The sequence below is a fragment of the Hippopotamus amphibius genome, chromosome 2, assembly GCF_030028045.1.
Source record: "Hippopotamus amphibius kiboko isolate mHipAmp2 chromosome 2, mHipAmp2.hap2, whole genome shotgun sequence".
In the NCBI taxonomy this organism is placed as follows: Eukaryota; Metazoa; Chordata; class Mammalia; order Artiodactyla; family Hippopotamidae; genus Hippopotamus; species Hippopotamus amphibius.
In genome coordinates, this window is record NC_080187.1 from 227,820,743 (window position 1) to 227,837,563 (window position 16,821).

At 46.4% G+C, this 16,821-nt stretch overlaps 1 long non-coding RNA gene and 1 pseudogene across 1 annotated transcript; both read left to right on the forward strand.

Annotated features, from left to right (window-relative positions):
- Positions 1-2,674: 2,674 nt before the first annotated feature.
- On the forward strand, positions 2,675-12,235 carry LOC130845920 (uncharacterized). Its single transcript, XR_009051483.1, has 3 exons — positions 2,675-2,941; positions 3,315-3,506; positions 3,926-12,235. It is a non-coding gene; the product is annotated as an uncharacterized LOC130845920 (long non-coding RNA).
- A 1,365-nt stretch (positions 12,236-13,600) lies between these two features.
- On the forward strand, positions 13,601-14,599 carry LOC130844728 (cathepsin Z-like; annotated as a pseudogene).
- The last annotated feature ends 2,222 nt before the right edge of the window (positions 14,600-16,821 follow it).

Below are 16,821 nucleotides of genomic sequence, written 5' to 3' on the forward strand. Positions count from 1 at the left end.
TCCGTCAGTGCAAAGACTTCAGGCTACCAGCTGGGTAACCTTGAGCAGATTATTTAACCTCTTGGAGCCTTAATACCGCTTCTTTAAAATAGGAGAGAAGGGACTTCCCTGGTGTTGCAGTGGTTAAGAATCCACCTGCCAATGCAGGGAACACGGGTTCGATCCCTGGTCAGAGAAGATCCCACATGCCGCAGAGCAAGTAGGCCTGTGCACCACAACTACTGAACCTGTGAGCCACAACTACTGAGCCCATGTGCTGCAACCACTGAAGCCTGAGGGCCTGGAGCCCATGCTCCGCAACAAGAGACGCCACCGCACTGAGAAGCCCCCACTCACCACAACTAGAGAAAAGCCTGCGTACAACAATGAAGACCCAGAAAAAAAGATTAAATAAATAAAATGAAATAGGAGAGAAAAGTACCCAGCACTTAAGTTTTTGTAAGGATTAATGAAAAAATTCATGTAGAGGGCTCAGTACACTGCCTGGCATACAATAAGCTTTCAAGTACTAGCGTTTATTAAAAAACACGCACACAGCTTGGCTCCTCACTGTGTTTCACCATGGGGTTTCATTTTTTAAAAAAATATTTATTTATTTATGTATTTGGCCGCCCTGGATCTTAGTTGCAGCAACTGGGATCTTTGGTTGCGGCATGCAAACTCTTTCGTTGCGGCAAGCGAACTCTTCAGTTGAGGCATAAGAACTCTTGGTTGCCGCATGTGGGATCTCGTCTGACCAGGGACTGAGCCCAGGCCCCCTGCTTTGGGAGTGCACAGTCCTAGCCCCTGGCCCACCAGGGAAGTCCCGGGGTCTCATTGTTAAAAGGTAGGACACTTTAAAATGAGAATCTTCTCTTTTTTCCACCAGTTAAAACCTCTTGGTTGAAGAACCGTGATAAAGCAAGAATCGGTCGTATGGAGTAGCACTGAGGATGTGATTATGGGATGGAATGTCCTCATGGATGCATCCCTCGAGGGCTCAGAGACTTTGCAGGTGTGGTTAACATAGGAAGCCGTCCCTTCAAGAGTTAGATTCTGACCTGAGTTTAAAGGCTGGAGGGGAAGATACGGAGAATTTTAGGCAAAGACAATCCTCTAAATAAGTCAGGAAGAAGCTGGGGAGGGGATGAGGTTAGGTGTTTATTCGTAGGGAGGCTTTCAGGGAAAGAACCACATCCTACGTAGCTTAAGCAAACGTGGGACTTGATTAGCCTGGACGTGAAATCCAGGCTCCAGGCAGGGCTGGAGGCAAGGCTCGCAGGGTGTGGTGTGGGAAGGCCCCCACCTCCACGTGGTAGATGGATTCTCTCCAGTTGGTAGACAGTGAGCAAAACTCACATTCTTGGCTTCCCTGGTGGTTCAGTGATTAAGGATCCACCTGCCAATGCCAGGGACACGGGCTCGAGCCCTGGTCTGGGAATATCCCACATGCCACGGAGCAACGGAGCCCATGCGCCACAGCTACTGAGCCCATGTGCCGCAACTACTGAAGCCCACGTGCCTAGAGCCCGTGCTCCTCAACAAGAGAAGCCACCGCATTGAGAAGCCCACGCACCACAATGAAGAGCAGCCCCCGCTCGCCGCAACTACAGAAAGGCCAGCCGCAGCAAGGAAGACCCAACTCAGCCAATAAATAAAAAAAATAAAAAATTAATTAATTAATTAATTAAACACACACACACACACACACACACACACACACACACACATTTTAAAAAAGACTCACATTCTCTCAGCTCAGGGACCAGGAAGAAAGCCATATCTGAGAACCCAAATTTCAAGAGGTTTGGCTTGATCGGGGTCACAGGTCCAACTTTCTCCCAGTCCCTGTGGCCTGGGAGGACTCGGGTACTCTGGGTAGGGCTGGAGCGGGTGGTCAGCTGACTGAGCACGTGAATGGGTCCACCGCCACCAAGAGGAGCTTTGCTGCCCGCAGACAGGGCAAAGATGCCCGGCAGGCTCCCGCTGCCAGTGCCGGGCCTGGCTGCCCCTCCCCATCTGCCAGTGCCCCCTGGGCATCCGTACCTTCTGCTTCGGCGTGACGCCAGCCCCCTGAGCCAACAAGTCCCCCCGGGGTGACCATGAAGCCACAACGGGTTCCTGGAAACCCCATCTTATAGCAGGTAGCTGTCAAGAGGACTACACGTGGACCGTTTCTTTGTTCCCGGAGATCTCGAGCTATGGCAGAACTCACTGTGTACGAGATGGGCAGAGGGGACAGTGGGGTACGGTTAGCGCTCAGGCGGCCACTGGGACCATGTGGGATCGGCTGCAGGCTGGAGGACGTCCAGGGCTGGGTAGGCTGCCGTAGACAAGCTGTAGGTTAACCCAGGGGAAACGCTGCCTGGCTCGTACTGAGTGACACGTGTAACCCCATTTCTAGTGTTCTTCCTGTGTACCATATGTGGTCTTCAGGTCAATGGAATATTATTTTCCCTAGTAGAACAATCTCAGGGACGTTTTTAGAGAGCTGTTTATTAACAGTAAGAATTAGTGCACGTCCCGTTCGCGATAGGCATGCTTCAAAGGCTTCTGGGCGAGGAGGCGCGTGGGGCTGGGGCATCGAGCCGAGGAGAGAACAAGCACAGGTGACTGGAATGCTTGAGAAACCCTTTTCTGCTTCAGATAAGTGGCCAATTAAATTTGGGGTTGGCTGTTGGAAAAGTGCCAGTTATGGAAACGAGCATCTGTGGATCGCACTTTGCTTCGGATGCTTGGCTCCTGGCTAGAGCCGCGCTGGGGAGAGAGCGGGGAGCCGCGCTAGCACCACACGCAGGCATGGGAGGAGGAGTGATTCATCGTGTTTGCTTTCATCTTGTAACAAGATTAATTCAGTGGAGTTCAACTTCCAGAGAAAAATGGACCATTTATTGTTTCAGATTCGGGCTTAGGCACAGCAGGTGGACTTTCCAAACTGCCTCATCTGACGTTTCCTAGAAATGTAAGCGAACATGATTCCATTTTTTTGGCAACTGGACAGTTATATTTGAACATTCTACAAGTCAGTTGGCAGGACTGGGAATTTCGAACGCTTAACTATCTTGCTTGAGCTTGAGCTTGATTTTGTCGAGTGATTTGTAACTGTGTGACAGCCCATTTTTAGATCTGGAAATCATCTCAGAAAATTTAAATCATTTGCCAACGGTCACTGAATAATATACACGCTAGAGCTGGGGACCAGTGATTACTGATTAGAATCCAGCCCTATCTCAGAGTCATGTGTAGAAAGTGACTGTAATTTGTGATGTAACTTTGCACATGGAGTAAGTGAAGATTTTTGACACCCGTCTTCTCCTTCTGGCTTTTCCCCCCAGTACTTCTAGGGCTTGCTTACTCTGGTGTCTGCCCTTACCATAAGTGAGCATGGAAAGCTGCAAATCATTTACTTTTCCTCTGGAGGCACATGTTCCTGCTGCGCTGGGCAGATTCAACAGGCAAACCCATTTTGCCAGAAGTAATACCATATTCCAGATAATGATGTCCTTTGATCTTTTCAATGGGAACGGGTAGGTCTAAGCGTATTAAATCCCAAGTACCATCGGCTAATGACTTCTTAATTATTAGATGTCTCCTCTTCACCAGTTGTCTCTAAGATACCATATTAATACACTATTTTAATATATGTTTCCATATTCCTTTGGGGATTTCTTTATTCAATAATCTTTTAGGTCATTCTTCAGTGTTTTGCTTGTATGTTTTTATGAGCCTCACAGATTTCCCCTATATTCTTCTATATCTTTGGGATTATTTACTGTGTGTAGTCTTTTCTTGTTTACAAAATTTCTTTCTTTTTCTTTCTTTCTTTTTCTTCCTTCCTTCCTTCTTTCCTTTCTTAAATTATTTATTTATTTATTTATTTATTTATTTATTTATTTATTTATTTATTTATTTATTTATTTATTTATCTGGCTGCCCTGTGTTTTAGCTGCAGCACACAGGATCTTCATTGCCTCCTGCAAGATCTTCATTGTGGCATGTGGGATCTTCAGTTGCGGCATGCGAACTGTTAGTTGCGGCATGTGGGATCTAGTTCCCTGACCAGGGATCAAACCTGGGCCCTCTGCCTTGGGAGTGCAGAGTCCTAGCCACTGCACCACCAGGGAAGTCCTAGAATTTCTGATATTTGAAAATAACTCAGGTTGATAAAATTCAGGCATTTTCTGGGGGTGTGGGTTTGAGAAGGGATGAGACAGTGGATGAGTTTGGATTTAGACTTATTTATTTATATGCCTCTGGTATACCCAGGTGGATATGACCAGTATGCACTTAGCAATGGACCTCAGACAAGAGTTCAGGGCTAAAGGTAGATATTTGGAATGATCAGCTTTTAAGTAATGCATGACACCATGACAACAGATGTAAACATCCAGAGGAGCGAAAGGCTCGTATTAAGCGCAGTCAGTGTGGCATGAGCAGCAGGTGAAGAGAAGGGAGGACAGTGGATTCAAGGAGCCTGGCAGCGAGAAGGTGAGAAGTAGAACTGAGAGCGTTAACCATGTTTCTCAGGGAGGAGAGGGAGGGGGGAGTTACTCGCAAGGGAGAAAATGAAGAGGGAAGAGGATGGGGCCTGTTGAGGGTCTGAGGTTTCCAGGCGGTGGGGAGAGTATCAGAAGCACCATGTGAGCCTTGGAGGGGCTACCCGTTCCTTTAGCTGGAAGGGAGGAGGTGAGTGAAAATGTAACTCAGGAGTAGGAAGGAGAGAAATGGAGGGAGTTATCAGTCATGATAACTTCCTCTCTCACCCTTTCCCTTCTTCATGAAGCGGGAGGGGGGGTTATCTGCTGAGCATGAAGGGAACATTGGTAAAGTTTGGGAGCATCTTTATAAATGAAAATATGTGGTGTACCTAGATCTTGTTGAACTCATATGTTACATTTCCATTTTGGAATCGAAGTCATTTTTCACTTCCTTCTGAACCCTAAACCATCATGATCAAGACAACAACTTATACCAAAAGCCACGGACGCATGAAGGTCCCAGCACTGCTTGTAAAACTCACCCCAGGAATTTCTGACCAGCTGAAGGCCTGCCCTGAGATGTGCAGCTTTGTCTAAGACAACAAATCTATGCAGATCTGATGGATGTAAAGACTGATGGCTGAGTAATTTATGTCTTAACTAACCTGATAAATTGACTCACTCTTTGAGAATGTTCTATCTTCTTTCGAGATGGAGTAAAAACTCCTTGGGGTAGGGAGGTCCCCTGAGAAATGTTAGTGTTCCTGAAGTAATAATAGGCTAGAAAGCCTTTTATTGTGGGATGAGTGTGACAGAAAGAAAGAAACGGAAAGAAAGAAATGTGAGTCACACAAAAACCTCATCCCATGAGCTTCAGCCATTGTCATTCATATTTAAGAAAAGGTTGTGAGGAATTTCAATATTAGGTATTTTATTTGTATTTTATGTAATGTTTATCATCGCTGTATACTTTGGCTTCACCTTGGATGAAAAGTCAGACAGATACGAAGTTTCAGCTTCCCCCTCTGCTTTAGCCTACTTGCTGTGACACGAGGCAGAAACTCCTTTAGCAGAGCCCCTGAAGGGAGGGAGGGGGAGGAGACACAGGCTTCCCTGTCTCAGCGGAGCCCTTAGGATTTGAAGATGTGCTCTGTTCTCCTTCAGGACTCTTTACCTTTGCCCTGGGTTTCCCATTTCGGAGCCTGACTTGGAGGAAGCCCAGCGCGGTCTCCCCACACGCATGCATCCCCCAGACCTCGGACAAGCTTGCCCGTTCCTGTCCGGGGTTCACGCTGCGCCTCAGGTTTGGGTACAAAGCAGTTTCCAAACCTGAGGCGTGTCCGGCTGGGGCCTGTTCACTGGGGGCCGGTGGCCAACGCTGGGGCCACCAGGGCTGGGGCTCTCCAGGCCCTGCTCACTGGCACAGTCAGTGATGCACAGGCTGGGGGAGGTGGAGCAAACCGCAGTCTGGGGTGGCTTGGCCCAACCAGCAACACGAGACCTTTACCTGCAGAGTGAACCGAGTGAAGGCGTGAAGGACAATCAGGAGGAGAAGCGCTGGAAAGATTTTGCCTTTACTTAAAACGTCCCAGCTTTTCATTTTAAAAGAAACTTAACCAATTAGCATTTGTGAAGCATTGGTCACTCACGGCTGATAAATGCTTTCTGAGACCTGTAGCGCTCACTGCAGGTTTGTAGCATAGCTGTCGGTGTGAATGTGCCCTTAGACCTCACCTAGTTTTTCCCTTTCCAGAGCGTGCGTTCCCCTCTGTCACGTCCTGAATCCTGATGAACCTCTTGAAAAAAGGAGGTTCTTTTGTACGACACAGACCCTGAGGCTTCTGCCCTCCAGCGCTGACAGATGTGAGAGAGGCCTTGACCTCTCACCGAGGCTCTGTCTGCTCGCTCTGTCTGCCGCCGAAAGCAGCTAGGAGCAATCATAGATGTGGGGATGCTGTGTCCCTGGTCAATGCCATGACCGCTTGGACGGACCCTTCCTCCTGTGCCTGTGCATCTTCCTTTCCGTTTGGGGTTTTTTTTTTTTAAGTGTACAATTTGATATTTTTTTCTTAGTAGTAATGTATATATGGCAATCCCAATCTCCCAGTTCATCCCCCCCCCCCGCCCCCGCTTTCCCCACTTGGTGTCCATATGCTTGTTCTCTGCATCTGTGTCTCTATTTCTGCCTTGCAAACCGGTTGATTTGTACCATTTTTCTATAGTCCGCATATATGTGTTCATATACGATACTTGTTTTTCTCTTTCTGACTCGCTTCACTCTGTATGTTTTGTTTTGTTTTTTAATTGAAGTATAGTTGATTTACAATATCATGTTAGTTTCAGGTGTATAGCACAGCAATTCGGGGATACATATAAACTCTTCTTCAGATTCTCTTCCCTTATAGATTATTACAAAATATTGAGAATAGTTCCTTGTACTGTACAGAGGGACCTTGTTGGCCACTTATTTTATATACAGTCGTGTGTCTGTTAATCCCAACCTCCTAATTTGTTCCCCCTCCTTCTTTCCTGTTTTTATCAAGTGTTTTCTGTTTTCTCCTGAATCTTCAAACACAGTTTGTGTCCTATTTACTGTTGGATGTGTGGAGGATAGTGTTTTCCTGCCTCTGAAGAGCTTAAAAAACAGGCCATATCCCTATTTTTCTGAGAATTTAGTTCTGCCTCTAAGTAGGGAGATCAAAATAGCTTTCTAATTCTATGGTCCTTAAGCTTATCTCCCCTCTTCACTTTGCCAGGTAGCCAACGGGACTCATGTGCATTGGGCTCGAGGTAAGAGGGGAGCGATGAAGTGAAAATGTTGTTCTGAGTGTGGGTGCCTGGCAAGTGTCTCTGTCCCTGAGCCGCGGAACTGCTATCGTAATCTAAGATCAACAGAAGAAGCAACCCAGGGCCAAGCCCAGGGCAGAAATCAGGGTCATGGGTTACAAATTGATCTGGGAGTGAAATTACAAGCCTACCTAAAGCTTTTATAGGGCTTGATTCCAGGAAATAAGGCCAATATATGTCCAAGGTAGCTCATTTAAAGCCAGAGCTTTCAAAACTTTAACACTCTTTGTTCTCCCTAAGACGTGGTTGGGAACGTGGTGGACATGGGTGTCGTCTGTGTGTTTTCTGCTCAGTGTCCCTCTTTCCAACTGAAGGCAGTGCCCCACTGTGTGTCATATTAAGGAGGTGCAGTGCTCCACCCTGGATCCAGGGTGGTCCCCCTCCCTACCCCAGACCTTTAGGGTAGGACCCAGGCTCAGCCTGTTAGACCCTCCTCTCTGGGACTTTGAATATCGAGGGAGTGAAGCAAACATTCCAGGATGGTTCAGAAACCGCTTGCGGTGCTGATGTCATGCTGTGGGTAGCAGTGGAGTACCAGCAGGGGCAGACAGTCCTGTGGCGTGACGCTGGCTGTGGTCCCCACTGCCCATCCTCTCTTGGTGTCCAGCCCATTTCCTGAGCCTTGGTCTCCAGCCCTCCCACGGGTCCTATGACGTCTTCCATATCCTCCCAATACACTCCAGCTGAGACACAGTGAGCAGGGCTGTCTTCTGTTGCTTGCAGCCAAGCATTAGATTGAGCCATCGGACGTTGCTGTCCTCACGTGTAAAGAGGTGTTTCCGGTGCTGCTAGTTGGTCTCTGTCTAGAACGGTCTGGCAGCTCGCCTGCTGTGCCTCTCCACATGAGAGCTGCTGTACTTAGAGATTTCAAGACAAGTCTAGAGTCAAGGGTTTCTGGCATGTTACCAAAGTGGACACAACTACTTTGATGTAGAGAGGAATTGCATTGAGTAAGGGCCCCACGTAGCCACCGTCTGCAGGTGTGACTCCCAGGCCACAGACCTCGGTGGCAAGATATACCAAGTTTTTTTATGCATTTACATCAACTTAATTTAACGTCACCTTTTCCTACATAGCAAAAAAGGAAATGTATCCACAGGCATACCTGATTGCCCCCAGAACCTCCTCTCCCCAAGGGTTGTTTGGCAGCCCAGGGTCTCACAGCCCCAAGATATAGGGGAAGGCCCTCTGGTCTTCAGTCCTGGACTCTCATGGTGACCTCTGAGACACCCTCTGCCCTAGCCAGTACAGTCCCTTCAAACCTGCTGGCTCGGTTTTCTTCCCCTGTGGCACTTGAAGCATGGGGACCTTTGGCAAGGCTACTGCTTCAGGTGTATCATAAAGCTGAGCCTTTGAACGTCTGGTCACATCCTTAGGGCAACGTGATGGAGATGGCTCTGGTCCCTGATGCGCGAGGAGCCCGTAGACCTCTGTCCTTCCCTCCTATCTCCTGGAATCTTTTAGTTTGATGAATATTCCACTTTCTTCATGTTTCCTTTACAGGTCCCCCCACTCCCCCCCATACACATACCCCACAAATTAATCAATGGCTTAAGCTTTTGAAAACAAAAATCAAGAAGGAAAATATATTGCGGGAAACTTGTGTTTCATGCTCTCCCACAAGCACCCTCTGAGACAAGGAAGCACAGAACTTGTTCTTTGCTCGAATGGTAGAAGGGAGAGAGGGGTCATTGCATGGGGTGGGAGGGGAATAAAAACAAATGAATAGGTTAAAAAAAAACAGTCTTGTCAACAGCATTTAAAATGCATGAGGGGAAAAAGAAAATGGAGGTGCTGAAAGGCTCTCAGCCACCAAATAGAGGGGTTAATTGGCTTTGTGTTTGGTGTCATTCACTATCTTCTGTGACTCCTTAAAGTTTCCTAACTGATGCAACCTCATCTCTAATATTCTGGTATGAATAATGTCACTCCCTCCTTTCCCCCTCTAACTTTTTAGAGTCAGGAATGAGGAGTGTATCCTGTCTACGTTCTATAAACCAAGTCAGCAATTCTAGCTCTAATTAATATGGGACTTCTACTCCAGCTGGAAGCAAATATTTGTGTAACAAATGAAAGAGCATAGAATCCACAATCAAGCATCTTACTGACCCCTTGTTCCAGCTGTTTCTCTGAAGACATTCCACTTATTTTTATAATCTCCAATCTTGGGTGGCAAGACGGCTTGGGTGAGGTACCTCTGCTGACATGTGAGTCTAGTCATTTACTGATACATTTAAAACGAGCGTATGCTAAGATTTTTTATTCATTATAGATGCTGATGCCAAGAAGCAGAGAATCCACATTTTGGGAATTTACAGGTCTAATTCATTCCACACATATGAAAGCTGGATTCTGGTAAAATTGATGAATCACTAGAAGAGGGAAAGTCAGGTCTTCTTAAGCCCATAATCAGGATTGACTTTGAGTCACAGAAACTCTGATTCAAATGGGCTTAAACAATAGGGGGATTTATTTTTCCATTTCAAGGCCAGAGGTGGTTTGGGTCTAGAATTGGTTAATCCAGTGGCTTGGTGACATCATGGAAGACCCAGGTTCCATCCAACTTTCCTCTCTGCCACCCTCTGTGCTCTTCTCTTATGGTCCCAAGACAGCTGAAGCACTTCCAAGCACCAAATCCCAGCAGGATTTCTAGAGTCAGAGGGAAGGAATGGTTACCTCTTGCCTGTCACTCCTGAATAGCAAGAGAATTTCTCCCAGAACTATGCCTCCACCCAGCAGATGTATTCTCACGTCTCATTAGCTAGAACTGAATCGAGAACACTGCATCAGGGCTTGACCCATGGTGCCCTTCCCATGGCACCTGGCCATGGGGACCAGATCTGGGTTTTCCCAAGAGGAAAGAATAGATTCAGACAGGGGATCAGCAGTGTGTATCAGGCCAGCTTATCCCCGTGAGCTAATAAATGGCTTATAAATGTGTTTTCTGGAATGTAGTTAGAAGTAAATATATGATGTTAATACATACTCTATTAACTGCCTTTTCTTTTTTTCCTTTTTGGCCTCGGTTTTAGTTCCCCGACCAGGGATTGAACCCGGGCCCCTGGCAGTGAGAGTGCAGAGTCCTAACCACTGGACTGCCAGGGAATTTCCTACTCTATGAACGGCTAAATATTTCATTTGAACTTTCATCAACTTTTGGAAGACACAAAATAATTTTTCACAAGCACCTTTAATAATCTAACTCTCCCTTAACCCAGATCATTTTTACTTATTTCAGAGATGTCTTAGGAGTCAGGGAGATGTTGTACGATCTGGAGACTCCTACTTCTTGAGAGTCATCCTGAATTCTCGGATGTCTTCCCCAGATCCTTTTCAGATGCATCCGGTCATTGTCGCCACATCCTGGTCCTTTGCTCGTTGCTGTGCTCTGTGCACACCTGCTCCTCTAGAGAGGACATCTACTTCTGTGATGTTGCTATTACGACCGTTTGAATTATGCCCAAATTTACATTTTGGTTCTTTCTTTCGGCTGCTAACCTCTCATTTCTATATGACTGATGGATGTTTCCAATCAGATATATTGCTAGTAACTCAGACTCAGTACACTTAAAATCATCATACCTTCCCTCATCATCTCCAGTTTTGTTCCCATCATTTAATCAAGGTCAACCAACTCAAATTCCATCTTCTTCGTGAAGAACTTTCTGATTGTCATCTGTCCAATAAAATAATACGTATCACTTGCCTGTCATGGGACTTGACCTAGTGTAGACCCAAGTATAAGGTGGTGAGCAAGCCCCACAGAGAGAACCTTCCTGTGCGGTGATGTATCAGATAATGAGGGACCAATCATCTCAGCTGAAACTGATCGCTTGTCTCTGATCTTCTGAAATTTTCATTGTCTATGTGATAAAGATACAGCGATAACAAAGGTGTACCTTGGAGATTTGGGCAGGGCGTTGTTCTAAGTGCTTAAAACGTAATAACTAACTTAACCTTCACAACAACCTTGTGAGGTGGCACTATTTGCCCTACCCTTTTTACAGAGGAGGAGACCAAGACACAGAGAGGTTAAGAAACTCACTCAGGTTTACAAAGCTAGTAAGTGATGAGATTGCTTCCTTGGTAGCCAGGAAAGTAAAATTAGAATAAATTCTATTTTGAGTAAAAATAAAATATTGAAACTTCAAATAATGTGATTTTTTAATACACCTACTTTTTCATTTTCAGTATGTTCTCAACTGTATCAATGTCCCAGAAAAAAAAATAACAGTTAAAAATGCAATGAAACATCTAGGTAGGGATGCACATTTTTTCCTTTTGCTTTGGGCTCCTGTTGCCTTGACACGGGATTGTTGGAGCCTGTCTGTATTTAAATTTTGGCTATTTTGTGCATTGTGAGTTTTTTATATTAATTTTGATTTTTAAAAATATTGCATTAAAATATTATTTATCTTGATGACCAAATTTTTGACACCCTTGTAAATTTTGCGCCCAAGGTGAGCGCCTGGTCTTGGGTAGAGCTGGGATTCAAACTGAGGTGACCTGGCTCCAGGTCTGTACTTTTGACCACAGCACAACTCATGTCCTAGAACTGTTGATTTTTGTATCTATATCTACATACCACTGCTCTTTCCAATTAAACTACAAATGCCTTGAGGGCATGGACCACTTATCATACTGCCTTCTTGCATTCCTAAAGCATCTGGCATGGTGTTTGTCTGGCATGTCGCATGCTTGATAAAGGTTTGCTACAAGGGGGTCAAAGGAGACTTTTCTAGTGGGCTAAAATTTACCATCACCACCAGCCACTTCTGCCACAATTTGTAGTTTTTTGTTGTTGTTGTTTTTACTGCAATTTCCCTCTTACGTATTGTATTTTAATTTTATAAAAATAATTAACGGAATAACCCATCTCATATAAAATGATGAATGAATACATGTTAAAAAACAATATGAAAATAAAATGCTTTCTCCAACCTACTATTTTCTTTTTAGTGAAACTTTTTGCATTTTTCAGAAATATATGGTCTTTGGGAAGAACTTCTATAAGTTTTAGTTTGGTAAGCGAACACCTGAGTATAGTAAAGAGAAGGTAGAATGTCCATTGACATAACCATCGGCTCTTTGGCTACAGCGTGGCGGTTTCTGAAGTACAGCAGTTCTGTGATTTATGCTTCCCTCAAACCAGAGCTCTGCTCATGACCTCCCACACCCCGCTAGGAATCCGCTTCACCTGTAGGTGTACCCCTCTCCGTGTAGTAATGACATGCCTGGGTGGTTATATTTTCCCCAGCACTGCTTCTGGGAGTGACAGGAGGGGATGAGTATTTTCTTTCCTGCCGCTGAACTTAGAAATGTGGCTTTTTGGGGGGAGGTGGGAGTCGATAATAAACGCAGCAATGTCTTCATTATAGAAAAGCCCGTGACTTGTTTTTCTGTATGTTTACATCCTCTGAACGGGTTTTAGCAGCTTTTGAATTTTATCTTTGAGTATTCTATCGTTACTAAAATTCTATAGTATAGTATACTAAGGTATAGTATATTCTATATTTTACTATAGTAAATATAGAATTCTACGCTTTCTAGTTTACTTACTGATTTTACAAAAGAGCCTTTACAGAGCAGAGCCAGGCAAATTGTCACTTGTTTGACATCTGGGAATAACATGGATGCTCCTGTATGCTCGGGGTTCTGCCGGGAAGGCAATAGTGCACTCAGGGTAACTCGGAAATCATACTGTTACACGATGCAGCATGAAACACTGTGTAATTACCAAAATTCTGCAGCTATTAATATCTGCCTAACTGTATGAGGAAACAAGGTGTGAGAAGAACTGGATAGAATTGTAAGTTTGTGTTAAAGGCAGTTTTACTGAATGTCATCCTCCGCAACAGATCTGTGCCCTGAAAACCCTGCTCTATCTTTGGTGCAAGTACAACCTCATGTATTTTAGGGGAAGAAGACGTGCTCTTGGAGAGCACAGTCTGGGCACAGCCTTTAGCTACTCCAGGGGCACATCTGTGTTCATCACTTAGACCAGCACAGACTGTAATGGAAGGTAACAGACCTAAAGCTTAACCAAGACTCAGGTCCATTGTAACTTCTATTTTAATAACCTGAGCAGAGAAAATAGTTTAGTAGGTCATCTGCGTGAAACTGGCGAGAGACAGTCTCCAAATACATGAAGGAGAGTAGCAAGAGTTGCTACCAAATGAGAAAAGCAGTTGCCAAGAGTGGACAGTGGTAGGGCCCAGTGCCTAAGTCCTGGTGTGGATGTTCTCTCTCTGAGTCCTCAGGGAAGGCTGGAACCTTTTGAAAATAAGGCAGCCACAATGCTGTGTGAGGTAAGCCAAGCTTAGAGCAGACACGGCAGAAGTCAACAAGCATCCTTTCCACTCCTCCTGCATCGAGGCGAGTTCTCTGTACCACGGCAGGGCGCTTGAAATTTAGAGACGCGAGGGTTTGGCGTTCCCTTCTCGTCTTAGATTTGGATGTCAAAAGGCTAAGAAAGTAAAAAATAGGAGGTCTGGAAGGATGTGATGCAAGAAACAAGAGCTGGGGGTCCGAGTCGGGTCTGAGCGCACCACGGGCGTCGTCTGGGCCGGAGGGGCCGCCGCGGCTGCGGCTCGTGCTGCGGGAGGCGGCGCCCACCAGCCTCCGCGTCCGCCTGGGATGCCCCGTCCTGCGCAGGAACCAGCTGCCCCAGCTGCGGCGCAGGACCCACCCCCGGCCTCGTGAGCACCTGTCCCCACCGCATCTACCCGAGAGCCGGGACTGGCGCCACGTGGACGGGTCCACGAGGCCGGTGTCTCCGGGCCCCAGCGCGTCCCCCAGCGCGGCGGCCACGTGCGCTCCCGCGAGCGCGCGCGGCATCCCCAGCGAGGACCTGCAGCAGCGACCAGGCCAAGGACCGAGAGTGCGACAAGTTAAGCCGTGCAAAAGATGCACTGAGTTCAGAGTGCCACGTCGTGCAGAGCCGCGCCCTCTGGACGGCTGGCGACGCCGGCTCCCTCTCCGGGAGGGAGAAGATGAGGATGGAAATCTACGCCAACGGTCCCATCCGCGGCGGGGCAGTGACAGGAAAGATATCCACCTACACTGGAGGCATCTATGCTGAGTACCATGACAAGGCCGACGTAAACCACATTTCCCGGGCCGGGCGGGGTGTCAGCGATGGGACGGAGTGCTGAGCTGTCCGGAATTCAAGGGCCGAACCACGGGGTGACAGAGGCTGGCAGAGGATAGCGACCAGCACCTGCAACGATGGGAACGGTGCCGATTACAACCTTGCTGGCGAGAAGAACAGCACATCTGGGGACTCCATCCTTTAAGGCAGACGTCTCCAGAAGGGCAGTTCTTAAAGAAATGACCTCACGAGCCATAATCAGAGAGGATCCCCTCGTCACGGGCGCGGGGTTGGTACTGCCATGGTTGATGTTCAGGTATCTGACGGCTGGTAACAGCGCTGAGCACGGAGGAGGGACACCCGTCAGAACGCCGCATGGGCTGAGAGTGTTCCCGGGGGAGGGTCTGTCAGTGGACCACTCAGCACCTGCACAGGACGGCTTCCTGCCGCGATGACGGCGGCGAACCATCTACCTGGAGAAGTGATCCCCAGACAGTGAGTGATGTGACCTACATTTTCTTCAATAGATGAGTTGACAAGGGTGGTCTGTGATGTATTTAAGAGGTAAAACAGTTCAGACTTGTCACCAGTTCCTTTGTCACCTTGAAATCAATGGTGGGGTGTGGGTGGGGGGGGGATGGCAACTTCAAGTTGCCCAAGGGATGAATACAATACACACTTCACACAGGGAAGGAGGGAGGGAGGGAGGGAAGGAAGGAAGGAGGGAGGGGAGGAAGGAAGGAGGAAAGAAAAAAGAAAAGGGAACTGAGAACGCCTCATGGAGCCTGGTGTTGGCCCCAGGGCTGGAGACACAGGTGTGATCAGACATAACGCTGCCCTCGTGGAACTGTGATCTGTCCAGGATTGTGTGTCTTACATCCCAACCCACTATAGGTTTCCAAGATGGGACGGGGTTGGATAAAGTACAAGGACACTCTCAGAACCATGTGCTAATATGGAAATAATAACTAGAAAAGTCTGCAGTGATAGGACTCTGTTTTCTTCCCCAACTTTAGTGGTATTGCCCACACTTCAAATAACCTTTATGTTACACACCTTCCATGCCATGTTTCTTCAATACCTGCCTTGATTTCTCTCCTCCTAAGCTCTGCTCTACCACACACATTTGCCTCTCTAGAGAACTAATTATAAGCCTGTATTTTAGTGGCTACTTAAAATGAAAGCTGTGTTAAAAGCAGCACATATCTATATAGAAATTGCAAAGAGTATAAGTCCAGAACAGTGATGAAGTAATGCCCTTGGATATGTTGGCCAAATAATGATTCAGGAAAGTTGAAATAGGTCTGGTCAGGTTAGTGCTGGCCAAGTGGATGCCTAAGGAGTGTTTATTGACAATAACTATCATGATAGCGATGAAATGACCTGGTGTGAGTTTATCTGGGACATTTTATTTATTTATTTATTTATTTATTTATTTATTTATTTATTTATTTATTTATTGGCTGTGTTGGGTCTTCGTTGCTGTGCGCGGGCTTTCTCTAGTTGTGGTGAGCAGGGGCTGCTCTTCGTTGCGGTGCGCAGGCTCCTCATTGCCTTGGCTTCTCTTGTTACAGAGCACAGGCTCTAGGCTCATGGGCTTCAGTAGTTACAGCACATGGGCTTAACAGTTGTGGCACAGGGGCTTAGTTGCTCCATGGCATGTGGGATCTTCCTGGGCCAGGGATCGGACCTGTGTCCCCTGCATTGGCAGGCGGATTCTTAACCACTGCGCCACCAGGGAAGCCCTGTTTGGGACATTTTCTAGCTATAAAAAGGGGCAGAGGAACTTTTGTGCTCATCAAGATCGGAGCTCAGGCTACTGCAGCCTTGCAGGGAAGTTTACATCTTTGCAGGCCCATAAGGTTTTTCACTAGTCCTTCTCAATCTTGAGAAATAATGTTTCTGATATAACAGTAGCTTAGAATATTTGAGCATTAGGTCTTAAGTTTTGGACTTTTAATCACAAGCTTTCTTGCTAACGTTACAATCTCTTTTAGGCCTTTGGGCTCTTGAGCCAGTTCTGCATAGCTGGGATGCTGTTATCACTTTCTCTTCTCTATTTTCAGGGTATGAGATGTAAGGGGGAAAAAAGTAGAAATAGGAATAGTTTAAGTGTGCATTTACATCTTGGATTTTTGAAAAGGAAACTCAGATCTTCCAAATTGTCTTTTATCATCTATTCAAAGTCTAGAGCACTATAGAAGCTCCCCTCCCCTTAAAACAAAACAAACACCTTTTTTCAGAGCTCTCATGCACTTTTGTGTTTATAGGTGGAAATATCTATGGGACTACACATTGTCAAGCCTTATTGCAGATCCCTAGTTTTAGTGGGATTATATAAAACCTTATATTGTTGAAAACCCTCCTTCTGTCTTCCATCTTGAAGCAGGGTTGAGCATTTTATCAAATTGATAGCAAGGGAGTGTT